At 40.5% G+C, this 22,129-nt stretch overlaps 1 protein-coding gene and 1 pseudogene across 1 annotated transcript in view; one reads left to right on the top strand and one right to left on the bottom strand.

The window, feature by feature from the left end:
• The window catches only part of LOC122208947 (zinc finger and SCAN domain-containing protein 4-like), a 197,679-nt gene that overhangs the window by 141,192 nt on the left and 34,358 nt on the right, over window positions 1-22,129 (top strand). The window lies entirely within an intron of this gene.
• LOC122208956 lies at window positions 8,319-9,430 on the bottom strand (annotated as a pseudogene).

The raw sequence follows: 22,129 nt of genomic DNA, 5'->3' as shown, positions 1-22,129 counted from the left end.
AAGCACATGCAACACTTGCCAATGTAACGTTTATCTTGTCTGGCACCCAGTAAATTTATCATGCACACAAAGGAGCAGGAATGTAAGACATATAGCGTATTAGCATAAGAAGAAAATAGAAACAAACACCAAAAGTGACTGAAATGATAAAACTAGACAAATATGTTAAAGAGCTTTTATAAATATACTGCATTTGTTGTTGGAAGCATAGGAAAACCAATAACTTGATTAAAAGAGAAATAGATTAAAAACATACAAAAATAGATCTATGTGGAATTTATGGGGAATATATCTAACAAAAAATACACTGCATGGTATGAAAATCAGATAAGATATTGAAGAAGAAAAGATCAGTGAGTTTAAAGATGTAGTTATAGAAATTATGCAAAATGAACCACATAGAAAGGAAAAAAATGAACAAACAGCAAAAGTGACTTGTAGAAAAATATCAGGTGGTCTAATACACTATATTTGGTATACTAGAAGCAAGAGCATACCAGGGAGGGAAGGAAGGAAGGGAGGAAGGAAGGAGGGAGGGGGGTGGGGGAGAGAGAGAGAGAGAGAGAGAGAAACGAAGGGAGGAAGGAAGGAAAGGAAAAACAAACAAACAAACTGAGTCATGCCTCTATAAAACTAAAAAACCAGAGATTGGTTTTTATGCCAGTACCACACTGTTTTAATTACTACCACTTTGTAGTATAACTTGAAATCTGGAATTGTGATGCCTCCAGTTTTGTTTTTCAAGATTGCTTTGGCTATGCAAGGTCTTTTGTGGGTCCATACAAATTTTAGGATTGTTTGTTCTAGCTCTGTGAAAAATGTTATTGGTATTTTGATAAGGATTGCAGTAAATGTGTAGATTGGTTTGGGTAGTGTAGACATTTTAACAATATTTGCTCTTCTAACCCACAAGCATGGAATGTCTTTACATTTCTTTTCATCATCTTGAATTTCTTTCATCAGTGTTTTATAGTTTTCAGAGTACAGATCTTTCACCTGTTTGGTTAGGTTTATTCCTAGATATATTATTGGTTCTGGTGCAATTGTAAATGGTATTGTTTTCTTAATTTCACTTTTTGCTGTTTTATTATTAGTGTATAGGAATGCAGCAGATTGCTGTACATTGATTTTGTATCCTGCAACTTTACTGAATTCATTTTCAGCTCTAGTAGTTTTTTGGTGGAGTCTTTAAGGTTTTGTATATACAGTATCATGTCATCTGCAAATAGTGAAAGTTTTACTTCTTCCTTACCAATTTGGATATCTTTTATTTATTTTTGTTGTCTGATTGTTGTGCCTAGGACTTCTAGGACTATGTTGAATAAAAGTGGTAAAAGTGGACATCCCTGTCTTGTTCCTGACTTTAGGGGAAAATCTCTGTTTTTCACCATTGAGTACAATGTTGTCTGTGGTTTTTTTCCATATAAGGCTTTTATTATGTTGAGATATGTTCCCTGTAGATCTACTTTACAGAGGGTTTTTTTTTTTTTTTAATCATCAGTGGATGTTGTAGTTTGTCAGATATTTTTTCTGCATTTATTGAGATGATCACATGGTTTTTATTCTTCCTCTTATTGATGTGACATACCACGTTGATTGTTTTGTGAATATTGAACCACCCTTGCATCCCAGGAATAAATCCAACTTGATCATGGTGTGTGCTTTTTAAAAATATATTGTTGGATTTGGTTTGCTAATATTTTGTTGAAGATTTTTGCATCTATGTTTATGAGAAATATTGGTCTGTAGTTCTCTCTCTCTTTCTCTTTTTTTTTTTTTTTTGTGGTATCTTTATCTGGCTTTGGTATCAGGGTGATACTGGCTTCATAGAATGAATTTGGAATTTTTCCTTCTTGTATATATTGGAATCATTTGAGAAGAATGGGTATTAATTCCTCTTTAAATGTTTGGTAGAATTCACCTGTGAAGCCATCTCTCCTAGGCAGCATATAGATGGGTTTTGTTTTTTTATCCACTCCGTCACCCTATGTCTTTTGATTGGAGCATTTAGTCCATTTACATTCAAAGTAATTATTGATAGATATATATTTATTGCTATTTTGTTACTTGTTTTGTGGTTGTTCCTATAGATTTTCTCTGATCCTTTCTTTTCTTGCTCTTTCATGGTTTGTTGGCTTTCTTTAGGGATATACTTGGAATTCTTTATTCTTTGCATATCTATTAATGCTTTTGATTTGTGGTTACCATTATATTGGTGTAAAACATCTTATTCATATAGCAGTCTATATTAAGCTGATAATCACTTAAACCATTCTTTACTCCTCTCCTCATATTTTGGGTATATCAGCTCATATTTTACATCCTTTTATTTTATAGATCCGTGGACTGATTTTTACAGAAATATTTATTTTTACTGCTTTTGTGTTAAAAAAATACTCTTATTTTTTACTCTTCATACTCTTATTTATGGTCTTCCCTTCCACTCAGAGTCCCTTTAAAATTGCTTGTAGGTCTAGTTTAGAGGTTATGATCTTTGGTTTTTGTTTAAACTCTTTATCTCTCCTTCTATTCTAAATGATAGTTTTGCTGGATAGAGTATTCTTGGCTTAGATTTTTCCCTTTCAGCACTTTGAATATATCATGCCACTCCCTTCTAGCCTATGAAGTTTCTGCTGAAAAATCCTCTGATAGCTTTATTGGATTTCCCTTGCATGTAACTATCTTCTTTTCTGACTGCTTTAAAAATTTTTTTTCTTTATTGCTACTGGTGACAAAACACAAGAAACAACAGGCATTGACAAGGATGTGGAGAAAAAGGAACACTCCTGCACTGCTGGTGGGAATGCAAATTGGTGCAGCTACTGTGGAAAGCAGTGTGAAGTTCCTCAAAAAATGAAAAATAGAACTACTGTAAAATCCAGGAATCACACTACTTGATGAAAGAGTACACTTATCATGATGAAAAAAATTCAATGATTAAAAAATATATCCAAAGCTAGGAAGAGGCAAGGAAGGAATCTTCCCTAGAGCTTTCAGAAGAAACATGGCCTTACTAACATCTTGATTTCAGGCTTCTAGCCTCCAGAACAGTGATAGAATAAATTGCTGTGATAGAATAAATTCTAGCCTCCAGAACTGTGATAGAATAAATTGATGAACTTGTTTCATCAACCGTAGGAAACTAACACATCAACCAACTTGGTCTAATTGATATTTAGAGAGTCTTTCTCCAACAATAGCAGAACATATTTTAAGGTCCACAAAGGATGTTCATCAAAATAGACCATAGCCCATAAAATAAATGTCAATAAATGTAGAATGATTAAAATCATGAAACTATATACTCTGACCATAAGGGAATTCAACCAAGACTTCATAAAAGAATACTCTGAAAAAAGCCCCCACATATCTGGAAATTAAAGAAAACATTGATAAACGATGTTTGGGTCAAAAAAGAAACCACAAGAAAAAGTAGATAATATTTTGAACCAAGTGAAATGAAACCCAATATTTCAAGATTTACTATCACTGAGATTAGAAGAAAATGTATATATATATATTTTTTTTTTTTCAAGATTTCAAGATTTACTATCACTGAGATTAGAAGAAAATATATATATATATATATATATATATATATATATATATATATATATTTTTTTTTTTTTTTTTTTTTTTTTTTTTTTTTTTTTTCCCCAGTGCAAAAATGTGGTCTTATTAAAGCACAGGGACAGGACCCATGGGCAGAAAGCTGCATTGGGTTTGTGAAGAACAACTGATCAAGTACTCATTTTGTAAATTAAAAAGATAAGTAAATACTTTCAACATTTAAGTTAGGACACTGTAAATATAAAACAAAAACAAAGTAGACAAAAGAAAATAAATATTAAAGAGCAGAAGTTAATAAAATAGATGATAAAAATAGAGAAAATCAATGAACCCCAAAGCTGTCATTTAACTAGATCAATGTAGTTGATAGATCTCTGTGTAGATTGTTAAGAAAAAAAAAAAAAAAAAAAAAAGACAAATTACCAATATAAGCAATGAAAGATGGTATAGCACTAGATATATTAGAGATATTAAGAAGATTATACATGATATTTTAAATAACTCCAACAACTCTATGAAAACTAGAAATTGACAAAAAAGAAAAACTTTCTTGAAATACTTCAACTACTCATGGTCACTGAAGAAATGAGTAATCTGAAATGCCCTCTATTATAGACATTGAACTGGTAGTTTTAAATTTTTCCACCATAATTTCATGCCAATATGGCTTCACTAGTGAGTTCTTTTAGATATTTAAGAAATAATTCCAATTCTACTAAAATTATTAAAAAAAAAAAAAAAGGATGGAACTCTTCCCAACTAGTTTTATGATTTTAACTTTAACTTGATACCAAAACCAGGTAATACTATGAATAGAAAACTGCTGGGGTGCCTGGGTGGCTCAGTCAGTTAAGCAACCGATTCTTGGTTTTCAGCTCATGTCATGATCTCATGGTTTCATGAGTTCGAGCCCCACTTTGGGCTCCGTGCTGGCAGTGAGTCTGCTTGGGATTCTCTGTCTCCCTCTCTCTCTGCCCCTCCCCCACTTGCACTGTCTCTGTCTCTCAAAATAAATAAATAAAATAAAATTTAAAAACAAAAATAAAAAATACTTGAAAGAAAGCTGCAGACCAACACCATACAGACACTGATGCAAAACATCCTTAAAATTTTAGGAAATAGGATATAATGATGATACATAGATATAAATTACATTACAACTCTTGTGAGGTAATATATATCTATATATCTATATCTATATCTATATATATCTCACTATAGTTGTAATACACACACACACACACATATACACGTGTATATACATATATAAAAATATTTCCTAAGTAAATGGAAACTATCTCATAATGTCGATACAGTGATCAAAATGAGAAAATTTAATGTTGATCCAATAGTATTATGTGTTTCAAAGATGATATTAAAATGTCAATTATCCTATTTTTTCAAGTCCAGAATGCAATCCACTACCATTAATTATATTTTTTTCTCGTTTTACTTTAGATAGATAGACAGATTTATCCTAGAAATTAAAAAGAAAAAAAACAACAAGATTTTCAGGCATTATTTAAATGATTACTATTATTTACCATGATTATTACTGTCATTATTATTCACATTGCTTACTATGATTAAACATTTCCTAGAGCTGATGAAGAATCAAATGCAAAATTATGAAAGCAAAACAATTCTAATAAAAATCAACAAAGTACACTGAAAGACACACCCATATCACATTGCTCCCCAGTGAAGAGAAAAGGAAGATTGAGAAATAGCCAGGAAGGAAAGATAGATGACCTAAAAAGGAATGTCCTTAAACAGAGAATAAAATTTTAAAAGAAATAATGGAAAATAGGGGAGAATCACATAATGTTTTGAAGATGTAGAAATAAAATTACTGGCAACTCAGGGTTGCATATCATTTTCAATAATCCTACAAGAGCGGGACCATCATGAAAATATATGCAAATAAACACTCAGCATCTTACTACCAGCAATGCTATCAAAATGGATTTCTAACTTTGTACTTGAGAAAGAAAAGTTATCCTGGACAAGAATGGGATGTGCAAATAAATAAAAGCATTTGAAATAAAAGCATTCTAAAGCTTTGAAGAGTTTGGGGAAAGGGACTAAATAATTTTATTTTTTAAAGATTTAATTTTTGGGGGGGCGCCTGGGTGGCTCAGTCGGTTAAGCGTCTGACTTCGGCTCAGGTCATGATCTCACGGTTTGTGCGTTGGAACCCCACATCAGGCTCTGTGCTGACAGCTCAGAGCTTGGAGCCTGCTTCAGATTCTGTGCCCCCCGCTTCCCTTCTCTCTGCCCCTCCCCAGCTCACGTTCTGTCTCTCTCTTAAAAATAAACTTAGGGGCGCCTGGGTGGCGCAGTCGGTTAAACGTCCGACTTCAGCCAGGTCACGATCTCGCGGTCCGTGAGTTCGAGCCCCATGTCAGGCTCTGGGCTGATGGCTCGGAGCCTGGAGCCTGTTTCCGATTCTGTGTCTCCCTCTCTCTCTGCCCCTCCCCTGTTCATGCTCTGTCTCTCTCTGTCCCAACAAAAAAAAAAAAAAAAAAAAAAAAAAAAAAGTTGAAAAAAAATAAACTTAAAAAAAAAAAGATTTAATTTTTTTAATTTTTATTTATTTTTGAGAGAGACACAGAGACAGAGTGCGAGCACAGGAGGGGCAGAGAGAGAGGGAGACACAGAATCTAAAGCAGGCTCCAGGCTCCGAGCTGTCAGCACAGGGCCCGACACAGAGCTCAAACCCACAAACTGAGAGATCATGGCCTGAGCCAAAGTCAGAGGCTTAACCGACTGAGCCACCCAGGTGCCCTTATTTTTAAGTAATGTCTGCACCCAATGTGAGGCTCAAACTCATCACCCTGAGATCAAGAGCTGCACGGTCCACCAACTGAGCCATCCAGGCACCCCAATAATTACTAATTTTAGATTCTGACACAACGGTAATGAAAGTGAAACTCTACAAGGTAACCTCCAAGAAAAGTGAGAAAAGGATCTTCTAGACAAGTGGGGGGTTGCATTAATTTTAAACAACTCAAAGGATAGAAAGAAAAGACAGAGGTACATCAGTTTATGATTATGAAAAAATAAAGTTAGAAATTAATCCAACCCATAAAATTTAAATTTGAAGTAGAATGACTTTTTATTTTAAAAGTCTCTTGTTAGACTTGTATAGATAGGGGCAGCCAGGATTTAATTGCTAAAGAAGCCTCACAGGATTCCAAATGACTGAACCCCAACTGCAGTTTGTTGCAAGGAAAAGAATACAATACAGCAAAAACATTTAAGTAAGAGTATCTATTCCAAGCAAGGCCTGCCTCACAGAAAAAGCTAGAGAAGTCAGATGTAGATCCAGTGGTGTTCCCTCTGTAAGTAGCTCTGCATTACTTTACTCTCAGTTCAGGAGCCACTAGTGTAGACAGAACACCTGGGAACCAGGGAACTCAAAATGAAGTTTATACACTTCTGGTCCTGGAGGCATGTTCCCTCTGTATAATCAGCCTCAGCACTGGAGAGCCTCAGGCACTCACAGACCCCAGGTGAAAACATATTAGTAAACAATATCAATAAACTTGTGTGAACTGCCCCCATACTCGCCTTGAATTTAGAAGTACAAAGCAATACCAACCATCAGTACGTGGCATGCTTTGACCATGAGTCAGTGTTGTGTACTGTTTTCAGCAAAACCGCTCAGGCTAGTTCCAGACCAGCTGGACTGAACTCAGTCTACCCCTCTAACCATTGGCCTTTTCATGACCAAGACAATCATTAAAAAAAACCCACATTATTTCAAGTTCCTTTTTTTTTTTTTTTTTTCAGAGCATGGTAGTTTTTATTTCTCCTTCTGATCATATTCTGTGTTTATTTTTTTCTTTTTTCAATATATGAAATTTATTGTCAAATTGGTTTCCATACAACACCCAGTGCTCATCCCAAAAGGTTTCCTCCTCCATACCCATCACCCACCCTCCCCTCCCTCCCACCCCCCATCAACCCTCAGTTTGTTCTCAGTTTTTAAGAGTCTCTTATGCTTTGGCTCTCCCACTCTAACCTTTTTTTTTTTTTTTCCTTCCCCTCCCCCATGGGTTGCTGTTAAGTTTCTCAGGATCCACATAAGAGTGAAAACATATGGTATCTGTCTTTCTCTGTATGGCTTATTTCACTTAGCATCACACTCTCCAGTTTCCCTTTTTTTAAAGTAGGCTTCACACCCAGGGTGGGGCATGAACCCACAGCCCCCCAGATCAAGACCTCAGCCGGGAGCAGGAGTGGGTGCCCAACTGACTAAGCCTACCCAGGCACCCCTCAAGATACTTTATTTTTAAAACAGGTCACAGCACTAAGCTTTCGGCCCATTCCGCCGACGCACAAGCTACAAACGCTTGCCCAGCAGCTGAGGGGCATTCTTTAGTGAAGTGAATAAAAATCCATATAAAACAAATATTCAAATAGTTTCCATAGGAACACAGATAAGTGACCCCTCTCCTAGTCTTCCGTATTGTTGCATCCGTGCAAACCCTACTCAGAAAGACATTTCTTTTTTTTTTTTTAATTTTTTTTTCAACGTTTTTTATTTATTTTTGGGACAGAGAGAGACAGAGCATGAACAGGGGAGGGGCAGAGAGAGGGGGAGACACAGAATCGGAAACAGGCTCCAGGCTCCAAGCCATCAGCCCAGAGCCCGACGCGGGGCTCGAACTCACGGACCGCGAGATTCTGACCTGGCTGAAGTCGGACGCTCAACCGACTGCGCCACCCAGGCGCCCCTCAGAAAGACATTTCAAAACTAGTGGTAATTAAGTGAAACGGTCCCCCCAAATCCCATAATTCAAGCTAGACTCGAAGTTAACAGCTCCAGGAGCGGCACGCACACGTTAATGCTAGCTTAACGCTAGCGTTGGCGCAGATGGCCAAAGGGGGTGGGGGGCGCTCCATCCTGCTCTCCCAAGCACAGGCCACAAGTCGCAGGCAGACTGCTGGCGTCCTGCTCCTCCACTTCCGGTGGGAAGTCGTGGTTCCGGATTTCCTGCATCAGTTGCCATGTTGACCCGACATCACACGGTAGACAGTTGGCCTCTGGGCCGTTGAAAATAGAAACAGCAGCAACTGTTAAGCACCCATGTTTTCAAAGAGCGTCCAGTCGCTGGCATGCATCTCGGGCAAGTCACAGCAACGGTCCCCATATGCTGCTTGAATAATACTTGTCATCTGGTTTGGGTCTCTTCTGCAAAAGGGGCTTCATGTGTGCATGAGCATAAAGGATGCAATTAAATGATACAGATACTCCATCATTCATGTAATGCATAAAGATTTGTTCACGCGACTCCTCATCAGAGCGTGTCTGTTCCTTTACTAGGAGGTTTTTTTGTTGTTTTTTGTGTTTTTTTGGCAATGATATTAACTGTAAGCATGAAAGCTGATGCAACATCATATATGCCGGGTTCAGCTATGATTCTCATCCTCGAGTCTGATGGGAAATACTTGTTCAGTGCTGGGATGATAACACTGGTGATCTCTTCACATTTAAGCTCAGGTCCAGGAAAGCCACACCGACAGACATCAAGCAGATTCGTGTTGACACCAACCTCAGCTCCCATATCAAAGACACAGTGGGCGTCAGAGATGGCCTGCACGAAGGTCTCAAGGTCGGTACAGCTGCTTCCCACACGGAAGCTGCCACCGAGGACATCAATACTTAGCCCTCTTGCCGGTTCCCAAATAAGCCTGCTGGTTTTGAGTGTGGCAGCAGATTTAACACTGAGGGGACAGACTGCTTTGGAATCATCACTGGCAACCCGCAAAACCAACCTTGCCTTTGGATGTTCCCTGGCAACCTTCATCACTCAACTTTACTAATGAAAGTCATCATCTGGACTCCATTACTGGCAGTACACTTAACCTGAGTCACTTGTTTAAGAGGATTTGTCTAGGGGCGCCTGGGTGGCTGAGTCGGTTGGGCGGCTGACTTCGGCTCAGGTCATGATCTCGCGGTCCGTGAGTTCGAGCCCCGCGGCGGGCTCTGTGCTGACAGCTCAGAGCCTGGAGCCTGTTTCAGATTCTGTGTCCCCCTCTCTCTGACCCTCCCCCGTTCATGCTCTGTCTCTCTCTGTCTCAAAAATAAATAAATGTTAAAAAAAAAAAAATTAAAAAAAAATAAAAAAAAAATAAAGGATTTGTCTAGATAATCCTCCCTAGAGCCATCCTGAGACTCTGTACCAATTGTATTTCAGTCTTGCACAAATTCTGTCCCAATGGCAGCTAGCTACATCTTCACTGTGGTTCTGCTATCATTGCATTTGACTTGTGTAAAAGGCCTGAGCTGCCGAAGAGCTTTTAACCACCTCAGATGTTTCTTTAGGATGTCTCCCAGGTCTGTGACAAAGAAGGCATTGTTATCATCAGAAGACAAAACTTCATTAATTTTTTGGTCCAGAATGTCCTTGGCAGTAAAGCCTTCCTCAAGGAAATGGCGGTCAAACTCTGCATTACTAAAGCTGTTCATTGTTTCTTGATGTTCCTATGGAAAACTGAGAGATGGAATTTAAAGAAACTATTGCCAGTTTTTCACAAAGGCAATTCTCTGGAATTCCAAGTCCCACTGAAAATGTGTGTGCCCTTGGTACAGCAGTGGAAATGTTCTGATGAACACAGAATTTCTGTCTTAGAGGGCACAGGCTCCGTGGGCCACGCCCCATGGAGATGTCGCCGCCAAATATGCAGGACTGCCACCCGAGGCGACTCCACAGCTTGGCAGAGGGGAGGATGAGAGGGCTGACCAACCACATAATTGGACAATTAAATGCACAGACTATGCATCATATAATAAACAGTGATTGGTACGGGTTTAAACCAAGGCATCGAATATCACCAGCAAAAGTGTCTTCCATATTTTGTTCCAATTTCATAATTACTTTGGCTGCCTTGGTCTACGTCTGTCTGTACCTTAGAGTATGCATATGTTGAACAGTTAAGAATTGTAACCGATTTATTATTCATCAATTTTAAATCTACAGGCCAATTCTACCTAGAGATAATACCCTGTGAAATGAGAAATAGAAAGCATAACCACATTAGTATGTCCCATATAGTCATAGTCAAATCAAACAAAAACTGTCCTATGAGTTTTGAAAGATACTATTAAGCATGAAGGTGGGGGAATCATAAAGCTAAAGGATGGAAATATCTTTACCAGGTAAATATTTATCAGAATATAGCTGTAATATTTCAAAAAAGAAAAATCCTTCTTTATTTTTTTTTAATGTTTTATTTCTTTTTAAGACAGAGACAGAGCATGAGTGGGGATGGGGCAGAGAGAGGGGAAGACAGAATCTGAAGCAGGCTCCAGGTTCTGAGCTGTCAGCACAGACCCCGACGCAGGGCTCGAACTCACGAACCGTGAGATCATGACCTGGGCCGAAGTCGGACGCTCAACCGACTGAGCCACCCGGGCGCCCGAAAAATCCTTCTTTAAAAGCCATGTCGGGATATGGGGGCGCCTGGGTGGCTCAGCGGTTAAGTGTTCGACTCTTGGTTTCAGCTCACGTCATGATCTCACAGCTTCACGGATTCAAGTCCCACATCGGGCTCTGTGCTGGGAGCACGGAGCCTGCTTGGAATTCTCTCTCTCCTCTTTCTCTGCCCCTCCTCCACTTGTGCTGTCTCTGACTCTCTCAAAATAAATAAACTTAAAAAAAGCTTTAAAAAAAAAGTCATGTCAGGATAGAGATGGTTGCTCTCAAGTCATTAAAGATTCAATTTGCTGTGAAACCATGGTAATAAAATTCCTGCACGCAGCCAGACAGTGTCATGTGGGAGCTGCACAGGGGATAAAACTTCCAGGAGGAAATGACCAATCTGAACCCAACCCTGTGGTTGGTCAAATCTCTTGTTTGGTTTGAGCTACCGATGCTGTACTTTTCTTAAAATTTTTTTTTAAGGTTTTTTATTTATTTTTGAGACAGAGAGAGACAGAGCATGAACGGGGGAGGGGCAGAGAGAGAGGGAGACACAGAATCGGAAGCAGGCTCCAGGCTCTGAGCCGTCAGCCCAGAGCCCGACGCGGGGCTCGAACTCACAGACCGCGAGATCGTGACCTGAGCTGAAGTCGGACGCTTAACCGACTGAGCCACCCAGGCGCCCCTGTACTTTTCTTTCACAAGCTGCATTTAAATACTGTCTTCCCCATAAGTGATAGCCCCCACTCACTCTTTGGGCCAATACGATTCCTCTTCTTCCACGTCTCTTACTTTTGTGCAACAGTCTCTCAAGGGTATTTTCTGATATTTCCCTGTTTCCACGCCCCGAGCTCTTATTTCATTTCTGTGGGATCTCGCCCTGTCTTATAACTGATGCACCGTCTGAGAACCAACAGTTCTCAAATTGATGCGTTCAGCCCAGGTTCTACTCCCAAATTTCAGACTTAGCGCTAATTCCTTACTTGACGTTATCCTTAAAGGTCTAGTAGGCACCTGAGACTGAACAGGTTCATAACCAAATTCCTGATATCCCCTAAAAACCTACCCCAACATCACCCTTCCCTATTCCTTTTGATAACAACTCATATTCCAGTTGCCCAGGCAAAAATTCCCAGACTCACCCTTGGATCCTCACTTTCCCACTCTTCACCTCTGTCCCATAGGCTTCAGAATTTACCCAGGTTTGACCACTTAACGAACTTTTTTTTAATGTTTATTTATTTTTGAGAGAGATGGAGAGACAGAGTGCGAGCAGGGAAGGGACAGAGAGAGACAGAGACACAGAATCGGAAGCAGGCTCCAGGCTCTGAGCTGTCAGCACAGAGCCCGATGCGGGGCTCAAACCCACCAACCAGGAAATCATGAACTGAGCTGACTGAACTGAACGCTTAACCGACTGAGCCCCCGGGCATCCCCAGGTGTGACCGCTTTTAATCATCAACCTCATTCCCTCCAAGTTGGCACCCTCACCATCTCACACTCGAACCTTCTAAACGGTTTCTGTGCTTCCAGCCCCTTCCACGTCCATCCCCCACAGAGTGGCTGTGCACCGCTTCCGGTCAAGGCCTTGTACGGGCTGTGGCTTCCCCTGAGGTGCCCACACACTTCAGCGGTGTGGCCCCTCTGACTCGGTCTCTCCACCCTCTCCTCCGAAATGGCCTGGTTTGGGCCGCATCACCCTGCTGGCCCTTCCCTGGACACACCACGTGGGCTCTGGCCTCTCTGGGTGTTTGTGCTGCTTCTTCTGCCTGGAAACAAGGCATACACCTGGCTCAACCCCTCACCCTCACCTCCGGGTCTTTGTCAGATGTCGTCTGATCCGGGATACCCCTACCCTCCTATTCTAGTTACGACGGCCGCACATGCCCGCCTCCCTACGGCACTCACCACTCACTCCATATTCATTGTCCACAGCAATGAATGATCACCAAATGACCTGTGTTTGTTTCTCATCCTCAAGCAGAATGTAAGCTTTATGAGGGATTCTTTGCCTAGTTGGTTTCCGTGTACATCTTGATGGTTTAGAAAACTACCGGGGGGGCGCCTGGGTGGCTCAGTCGGTTGAGCTTCCGACTTCGGCTCAGGTCATGATCTCGCGGTCCGTGAGTTCGAGCCCGGCGTCGGGCTCTGTGCTGACTGCTCAGAGCCTGGAGCCTGTTTCAGATTCTGTGTCTCCCTCTCTCTGACCCTCCCCCATTCATGCTCTGTCTCTCTCTGTCTCAAAAATAAATAAACGTTAAAAAAAAAATTAAAAAAAAAAAAAAAAAGAAAACTACCGGGCGCAGAGGAGTTACACGTGTGTGCTAAACCACACATGTGCTAAACCACACGTGAGTGGTTTGTGGCCTCTGGCAACTTGTCCCTGCTGCTTCCTCTCGCTCGCCTCAAGGCCAGTGTGTGGGTTTCTTAGTGACAAGTGATAATTTTGGAGAATGGAATAAAGACCGTAAAGGCAGGAATCAAGCCTTGTATTCTGCTTCGTTCTCTTCCTTCTCAGACTTCAGGGTCTTCTGCTGACGTCCCATGAACGCCTCATCATCTTTGAGACACCTAAAGTAAGACTTCCCTCTAGTTGTTTCTGTTCACCTCACCCTCTTGGGTAACTTTACCGATAAACATTAAGAGCTGTCAGTGCTGCGCACAAACCACAGATGTTTTTCAGAAATAATCTCAGATCCCTCGGCAGAGACCATCCGCGCAATTACAGATGAAATGATGGTCACTTCCCAGCGAGGAGGTGAGCTCACCGAGTCGCAAACCTTTATCTTAGTGTCCGGATGACCCCTGTCTACACCTGCATGGATCCTGCCCCTGCAGTCACTGGCATCGAACAACAATTTGGTAAGTGGCTGTTCTTTTCAAATAACCGTTAGACTCTTAGAAGGAAGAGAGTCCACGTCATCACCTCATATTTATAGTGGGAGCAGTACATGAATGCAACAGTTGTGCGTGCTGGGTTCGGAGCGTGAACACACACGAACAGAGGCAGGAAGGTGGTGTTCTGAGGGATTCCGAGAAACGCTGTTGCCCGTGGCCAGCTCCTCTGAGACTGGCTGGCATCACCGCTCCACCTTCTCTGCGCCCTGAAATCGCTCCCTTGTTGCTGACGAACCCAGTGACCCTGGAGATATTTCCTCTAATCTTCTTCTCTGTAGACACATGAAGGGCGATGAGATAATGCTTGTCAGCTCCCGCCCCTGGGTAGACGCCTGGCGCCCACTGGTACTTGGTGGTGCTGGCATCTGGTTTCTTCATCTCTGGGAGCCAGGGCCTGATTGGCCCGGAATAGAGCATCTCTGGAATTTCTACCGTCAGCGGACGATAATACACTCCCAGCTCCGTCGTACAGAAATAAGTCTCTTTAAAGGAAAAGTGACTCCAAGACTGCAGTTTTTAAAGGTGCTTTGATATTTCTATTCATTTAGGAATGTGTTAACCTGTCTGTGCTCAGAGGGCCTCCCTATCATCAAAGGGGACTCTGGGTGTCCCCCTACCTGTCCAGATGGGTTTATTATTCGAGCGTTCAGCATTCTAACCAACTGGGTGCTTTCCCCTCTCCTGAGAGCAGGATGCTTTTATTTTTTTATTGGAGAGAGAGAGAGACAGAGAGATAGAGAGAGGGGCAGAGGGGCAGAGGGAGAGAGAATCTTTTTTTAAAATTGTTTTAATTTTAATTTTTTTAACTTTATTTTTTTTAATTTACATCTGAATTAGTTAGCATATAGTGCAACAATGATCTCGGGGGTAGATTCCTTAATGCCCCTTACCCATTTAGCCCACCCCCCCTCCCACACCCCCTCCAGCAACCCTCAGTTTGTTCTCCATATTTAGGAGTCTCTTCTGTTTTGTCCCCCTCCCTGTTTTTATATTATTTTTGCTTCCCTTTCCTTGTGTTCATCTGTTGTGTGTCTTAAAGTCCTCATATGAGTGAAGTCATATGATATTTGTCTTTCTCTGACTAATTTCGCTTAGCATAATACCCTCCAGTTCCATCCACGTAGTTGCAAATGGCAAAATTTCATTCTTTTTGATTGCCGAGTAATACTCCATTGTGTGTGTGTGTGTGTGTGTGTGTGTGTGTGTGTGTGTGTGTGTGTATACCACATCTTCTTTACCCATTCATCCATCGGTGGACATTTGGGCTCTTTCCATACTTTCGCTGTTGTCGATAGTGCTGCTATCAATATGGGGGTGCATGTGTCCCTTCGAAACAGCACACCTGTATCCCTTGGATAAATACCTCGTAGTGCAATTGCTGGGTCATAGGGTACATCTGAGCTGGGGTCCCAATCCTGAGAAGCATTTTTTTGAGACAAGTCCTGCTGTCTGGACATGGCAGAAAATGCTGTTTTGCACAAGCTAGGATGACCAAGAAGGTTTATAGACTATGAGGCAAAATGGAAAGTTGATTAGGGCTGAAGATAACACTAAAATCTCATTACATTTTAGTTTCCTATGACATGGACAACAAAATTTATGAACTCTTCCTCCCCTATATTAAATAAAAGTTCAGATTTCGCACAGCTGTTCATAGCATACGTCATACCGTCATCAGGCACAAAGGGAGATCCACAGATCTGATTCTTATTCAATTTGCCTCAGCCAAACCTTCAGGTATTTTCTCAAAAAGGACACCTCAGACAATGGCAGCTTTTGGATCAAAATACTTCTTGGGAGACAGTAGGTATAAACTTTCCTTCTATTTTCACAGAATGGCCAGATGGATATCGCTCAGCACTTTCCGCATCTAATGTGGCTTCCAGAGACAGACACAAGAGACCCCAATCCCCTGTTTTAGGACATCATTTACTGGATTTGCCCAATAGCTTTCCCTACAATGTGTAAATCTCCAACATGTAGCTTAAATTTTCCTGGAATCATATCATATGGGCTCTGTTTGGCCTTACTTCTTTTGCATGATAAATGTAAGATTGATCGACATTGTTTCATGTTCTCTGTCCTACTCATTTTCAAGGCTCTTAAGAATTTTGTGGTCATAATTCATCTAGCCATTCTCCCATTGTTGAGCCTTTGGATTGCTTCCAGTTTGGGGCACTTACAACAGTGCTATTATACAAGTTCTTGTCCATGTATGCTGACGCATATAATCACATGTCATTCTAGGCTAGAGGTTCTCAAAACTTTTGGTCTCAGGACACTTTTACACTCTTAAATATTACTGAGAAATTCAAAGAGCTTTTCTTTATCTGAATTCTATCACTTGAGAGTCTTTCGCATTTTAAGGATAAATCCGTCTAGAATCCATATGGAATCCATCTGCAATTGATTACTTTTTATTGTGAAAGTTTTCAAGTAAACAGCAAACAGAATGAATTTTACAAGGGACAGCTGTAAGTCCACTGTGTACGTACGATTTTCTATGCAGGCATTAATCCATCTTAATTTTTAAACATTCAAAGTAAGTTACATGCATCTGCACACTCCCCCCCCAAAGAATCCAGCGTGCATATCATAGAGCTCAATATTTATTCACAGGTTATCCTCTTGATGTAAAATTTAGATACAGTGATGGGGCGCCTGGGTGGCTCAGTCCATTAAGCGTCCAACTTCGGCTCAGGTCATGATCTTGCCCCGAGCCCCACGTCGGGCTCTGCACTGGCAGTGCAGAGCCTGCTTGGGATTCTCTCTCTCTCCTTCTCTGTCTCTGCTCCTTCCCTACTTGTGCCTTCTCTCTCTCTCGAAATAAATAAATAAACTTTAAAAAAAAAAAAGAAAGTTTCACTTTCTAGAAAAAAAAATAGATACAATGAAATGCAGAAAAAACAGAATGAAAATTCCTCAAAAAGTTAAAATAGAACCACCCTACAACCCAGCAATTGCACTGCTGGGAATTTATCCAGAGAACACAAAACTGCTGATTTGAAGGGGCGCATGCACCTTGATGTTTATCCTCAACAATAGCCAAATTATGGAAAGAGACAGTGGACTCTAACATACGCACTGTATGTTAACTAACTAAAATTTAAGTAAAATAAAATATGCTGCATGGGATGGGCAGCAGATAAAACAACTTGTAACAAAAGATCAGTGAACCTGTAGCTATGGACGTTACAGGGAAAGAACCACAGGGAAGGAGAGAGAGAAAAAAAAAAGACTGTAAATGACTTGTAGAAATATATAAATGGACACATTTGGGATGGCAGAAGCAGAGGGGTAAAAAAACAAAAAACAAAAAACAAAATTAATACAAAAGGTCTGAAACTTTTTTCCAACTTGTTGGAAACTAAGAGCTCGAGAAGTCCCAGTCAGAATAAAAGAATTCCCCATCGTAGCTCAGCACGATTAAGCGGCTGACAACTCACGCTTTGAAAACAAAACCTTCCAAATGATGAAGGATCCAACAGAGAAATTTGCTCAACCGCATTCTCTCCTTTAATAGATTTCAGCGTTCGCTGTGCGTCTGCCTTGCCGTCCCTTTTTACTCCCCCTCCCCCCCGTATTTCCCAGGTAATACCTTTCTCAGATATTTTGCCACATCTGTTGGCAATCTTTATTATTAAATGTTAATAGTGTGTGGTTCTGTATACACAATTCACAAGTGTTTTCACAGATAATTTCCTCTCCCCTTGCAGACAGTCACAACTGTCACCTGCAATCACAGGTGAAATGATAATCCCTTCCCAGCAAGGAGACGCGATCGTGGCCTCCCCAACCTTTATCCTGAGGTTCTGTTCCCGAACAGACATCCACTGTCCTGACCACAGATGCCAGCTGGGGAGGTAGCAGTTCTTGGCAGATAAGCAACATTCTTAGAAGTATTTTATATCAGGAAATCCAGAAATAACTATTCTCTGTAGAATATTTCTGCTTTCTGGGGTCAGAGAATACACATTTCTTATATATTTAGGAAAGATGTTTGCTGAGAGAACCAGAAGCCGGCCTCCACTCTTGTCCGCTGGCCCTGGCACTGCTCAACACCCCCTCTCTCGTCCTGGCGATACCCTCTTTGTAATCTTCTCTTCCTTTTCCCTGCCCGCACGCCTGGACCCACCAGCTTCGCACCACAGGCAAGTGGGGAGTAGCAACATAAGGAAGGGGACTGCCAGCCGCTGAGCTGAGGCCTGGTGCCTGAGTTTCAGGCTGTTGTGTGCATTTCTTATGGTGGCAGAGGATGTTGGGCTGAAGGAAGTCTGTAATAACATGTCTCTGCCTTTCTCTCCTGAGTAGGGGCTGTTCACATGACCCTGCCATTCAGAGGAATGAAAGTCTCACTTGGTCTCCTGTTTATAGGCATTCAAATCACACATAAAAGTAAAATACTGCTAAAGATCGTGATAAGGAACAATCAGGAAGTTTAAAACACGTCCCTCTCAATTACATTTTTAAATACCTTGCCGTTGTCATTGAAGCCTCCAAATTTCGGAATCAATCTCTCTCTTTCTCTTCCCTCTCCTCTCTCTGCCACTCCCATACTTACCTAGTTTAGGAAATTTCTTTTTCCATAAAAAAAATTTGACCGGAGACCTTGATTGACAGGCAAGTTCATCTACCTGCCCTTGAGAGCAGGAGGCACTTAACTGAATCCTCCCTGTGTCTCCACAGAACTCCTGTGATCAGGGGAAACTGAGGCATGGTCGCCTGTGAATCACCACAGTTCTTCAGGGGCTGCAGGCTCAATAACCACAGCGATGTGGTCTCTGTGGCTTAAGGAAATGGGTCATTCCATCCCAGGGCGATTGACCTGCATTTTGTGCTTCACATCCATTTTATGATTTCTCTTCAAAACGAGTCCTAGTCTTTCCCCTTCCCCCTGCTCTTATCTCCAGTTCTGTGATATATTTTTGTTACACCTGAGAGTTCATGTCCATGGACCACAGGGGATGAGTGCTGGTGGGGTCAGCACGTCCCCTGCCCGGCACTGACACGCCCACGGGCCCACGAGCATGGTTATGAGGGGACGGTTTCTTCCCCTGAACCACAATGCTCATTGTCCTCTATTATAATTACATTGTTGACAATGTAATCGAAACTACTGAAATATGATTGTGAAAGACCATCCTTTTTTCTAAAGTGCCAAATTAAATGCCTTTTAAGCTAAAAATCGCTGGCTGTTAAATGCCATTGAGGTAAAAATGGATGCTAAATCTCTACAAGATGAAATATAGAAATCTATGATTATTCTATACTCAGATTTTCAACATTTTTATTTTTTAAGTATTTTGTATTATTTATTTATTTTTTAAAATGTTTGTGCATTTATTTTTAAGAGAGAGAGAGAGAGCACGGGGAAGGGGCAGAGAGAGAAAGAGAGAATCTCAAGCAGGCTCTGCAATTTGAGCACAGAGCCCAACGTGGGGCTCGAACTCATGAACTGTGAGATTATGGTCTGAGCCTAAATCAAGAGTCGAATGCTTAACTGACTGAGCCACCCAGGGGCCCCAGATTTTCAACATTATTAAACATTAAGACTGTTTTGTTTTGTTTTATTTTATAGTTTGTATTTTATTTTATTTTAAGTTTATTTTTGTTGAGACAGAGAGAGTCAGAAAGAGGGAGAGAGAGAATCCCAAGCAGGCTCTGCTCTGTTAGTGCAGAGCCCAGTGTGGGACTCAAATTCACGAACTCTGAGGTCATGACCTGAGCCAAAACCGCGAGTTGGATGCTTAACCGACTAAGCCACACAGGCACCCCAACATTCAGGTGATTTTAAAGGCCTTCCAATTATTTGGTTATTCGTGGTTTTGTTAATTATACCTTATGGTAGAAAAGGTAAAAATGTAAAACTCCTATTGGAGAAATTTGACTCATAATAAAATTCAGACAAGTGAATATGTCATAATTTAAAATAATAGAATATTATTTCGATTTCATTACATTTGTGATCATTTGTGAAACAAATCTTTTATTAACTTCTACTTTTTCATACATTTGGTTGGCATTTTTTCATCATTTATTCAACTGATTAATATCAATACTGAGTTATTAATTATTTTCCAATTCTACATATTTACTTACTATATTCTGGTTTAATTTTAATTTTAGTTAAATTTTTAATTCATTTATATGAAATACAATGGCTTCTGATCTGTGCCATATGTGATCATGATTCTCCCTATCCAAAAATATTAAAAATATACACATAATTATTTGACTTAACAGTATTTGGCATTCTTTAATTTAGGATCTTGTCTTTAAAGCTCTCTGATGTGTGAGGTCAATGTTTACCTCTATTTTACCAACCAAACCTCAAATTTTTTAACTGATATAATAAGTTATCTTCACAAATAATTAAATTTTAGTTGACCTTATGTGTGTTTGTTTATGTGTGTGCATGAGGGTTTATAAATATCCTGCTATGTTTTGTTGAACTAACTACAGATTTCTATATCACTGAAAGGTGCTGCTAATACAATTTATCTTTGTGAGAGAAAATTCTCTGCATTGAATGATTTAAATGTACTCATTTTTATTGCCCAAATGCCATGAAATTTTTAGAATTTAGATTACTGTTTAATGGGTATTGTATAAATAAGATACATGCTTTATGAATCAGATTGTTTACAGTTTTCAGTTTTCTCTCTCAATCTACAGTCTCTGCTATTTTAGTTTGATATATTTTTTAAAATGTTTATTTACTTTTGAGAGAGAGGGAGAGTGCGAGCAGGGGAGGAGCAGAGAGAGAGACACATAATCTGAAGCAGGCTCCAGGCTCTGAGCTGTTAGCACAGAACCCCACATGGGGTTCTCCAGCCCTCAGACCACAAGATCATGACCTGAGCCGAAGTCAGACACTTAACCGACTGAGCCACCCAGGAACCCCTGGTTGGTTTTTTATGTATATTTATTTATTTTGAGAGAGAGAGAGAGAGAGAGAGAGAGAGAGCGAGCATGAGCAGGAGAGTGGCACAGAGAGAGAGAGAGAGAGAGAGAGAGAGAGAGAATCCCAAGCAGGCTCCACTGTGTCAGGACAGAGCTGACGTTGGACTCGATCTCATGAACCAGGAGATCATGGCCTGAGCTGAAATCAAGAGTCACATGCCCAACCAACTGAGCCACCCAGGCACTGCAGTTTGATCTTAATATATTAAGAATTTTTACTTTTGTCTCATCATTCCACACAATTCTTTAATTTTAGTGCTACTTTGCAAAGTTGTAATTACTCATATTCACAATAATCTCCATTCTTGTTTTAAAGATAATATTCCTGATATGCCTGGGTGGCTCAGTCAGTTAAGAATCCAAATATTGGTTTCAGCTCAGGTCATGATCTCGCGGTTTGTGAGTTCAAGCCCCACATTGGGCTCTCCCCTGGCAGCACGGAGCCTGCTTGGGATTCTCTCTCTCTCTCTCTCTCTCTCTCTCTCTCTCTCTCTCTCTCTCCCTATGCCCCTCCCCTACTTGTGCTGTCTCTGTCTCTCTCAAAATAAATAAATAAACTTAAAAAAAGATAATATTCCTGTAGACATGAAATCTGTTGATTTCTGATTTTTTCTAGCGAGTATGTGTATCATAAGCTATGCTATTAAATCTAATAATGTTTTCTATAATTCTATACCTTTTCTCGATTACACAATCATCTCAAATCTTGACATGAACACTTAAAGTTTTCATTTACAGTAACATCATCTCGCAGTTACTCTCATTTCAACATGGAAATATCACAATAAGAAATTAGCAAGTCAGCTTACTGGTAGCTGGCATGCTGGTCTGTCCCCAGTCCACTTGAGAATATCACTATATTTCAACATTCAGTACTGAACTATCTGTGCATTTCTGAGAGAAAGAAATGTTCTTCAAGAGGATCTCTCCTTAAATATTGTTAAATTTACTATTTTCTTATTTTCTTTTGTGTTTATGCATTTTTATCATTGACTAAAGATGCTTTTATTTGATGTAACACACTGGCCATCCTTAGATCTCCTCCAAAGCAGAGCAGTTTTGTGTGCCACACAGAGAGTTTTCTTTTTTTTTCTTTTTTTAATGTTTATTTATTTTGAGAGAGAGAGAAAGTGTCAGAGGGGGAGGGGCAGAGACAAAGGGAGAGAGAGAGAATCCCAAGCAGGTTCTGTGCTCTGAGCGCAAAGCCTGACGCAGGGCTCGATCTCCCCAACCGTGAGGTCATGACCTGAGCCGAAATCAAGAGTCGG

Source organism: Panthera leo, chromosome E2 (genome assembly GCF_018350215.1).
Source record: "Panthera leo isolate Ple1 chromosome E2, P.leo_Ple1_pat1.1, whole genome shotgun sequence".
In the NCBI taxonomy this organism is placed as follows: Eukaryota; Metazoa; Chordata; class Mammalia; order Carnivora; family Felidae; genus Panthera; species Panthera leo.
This window is presented reverse-complemented; position numbering and strand designations above follow the sequence as displayed.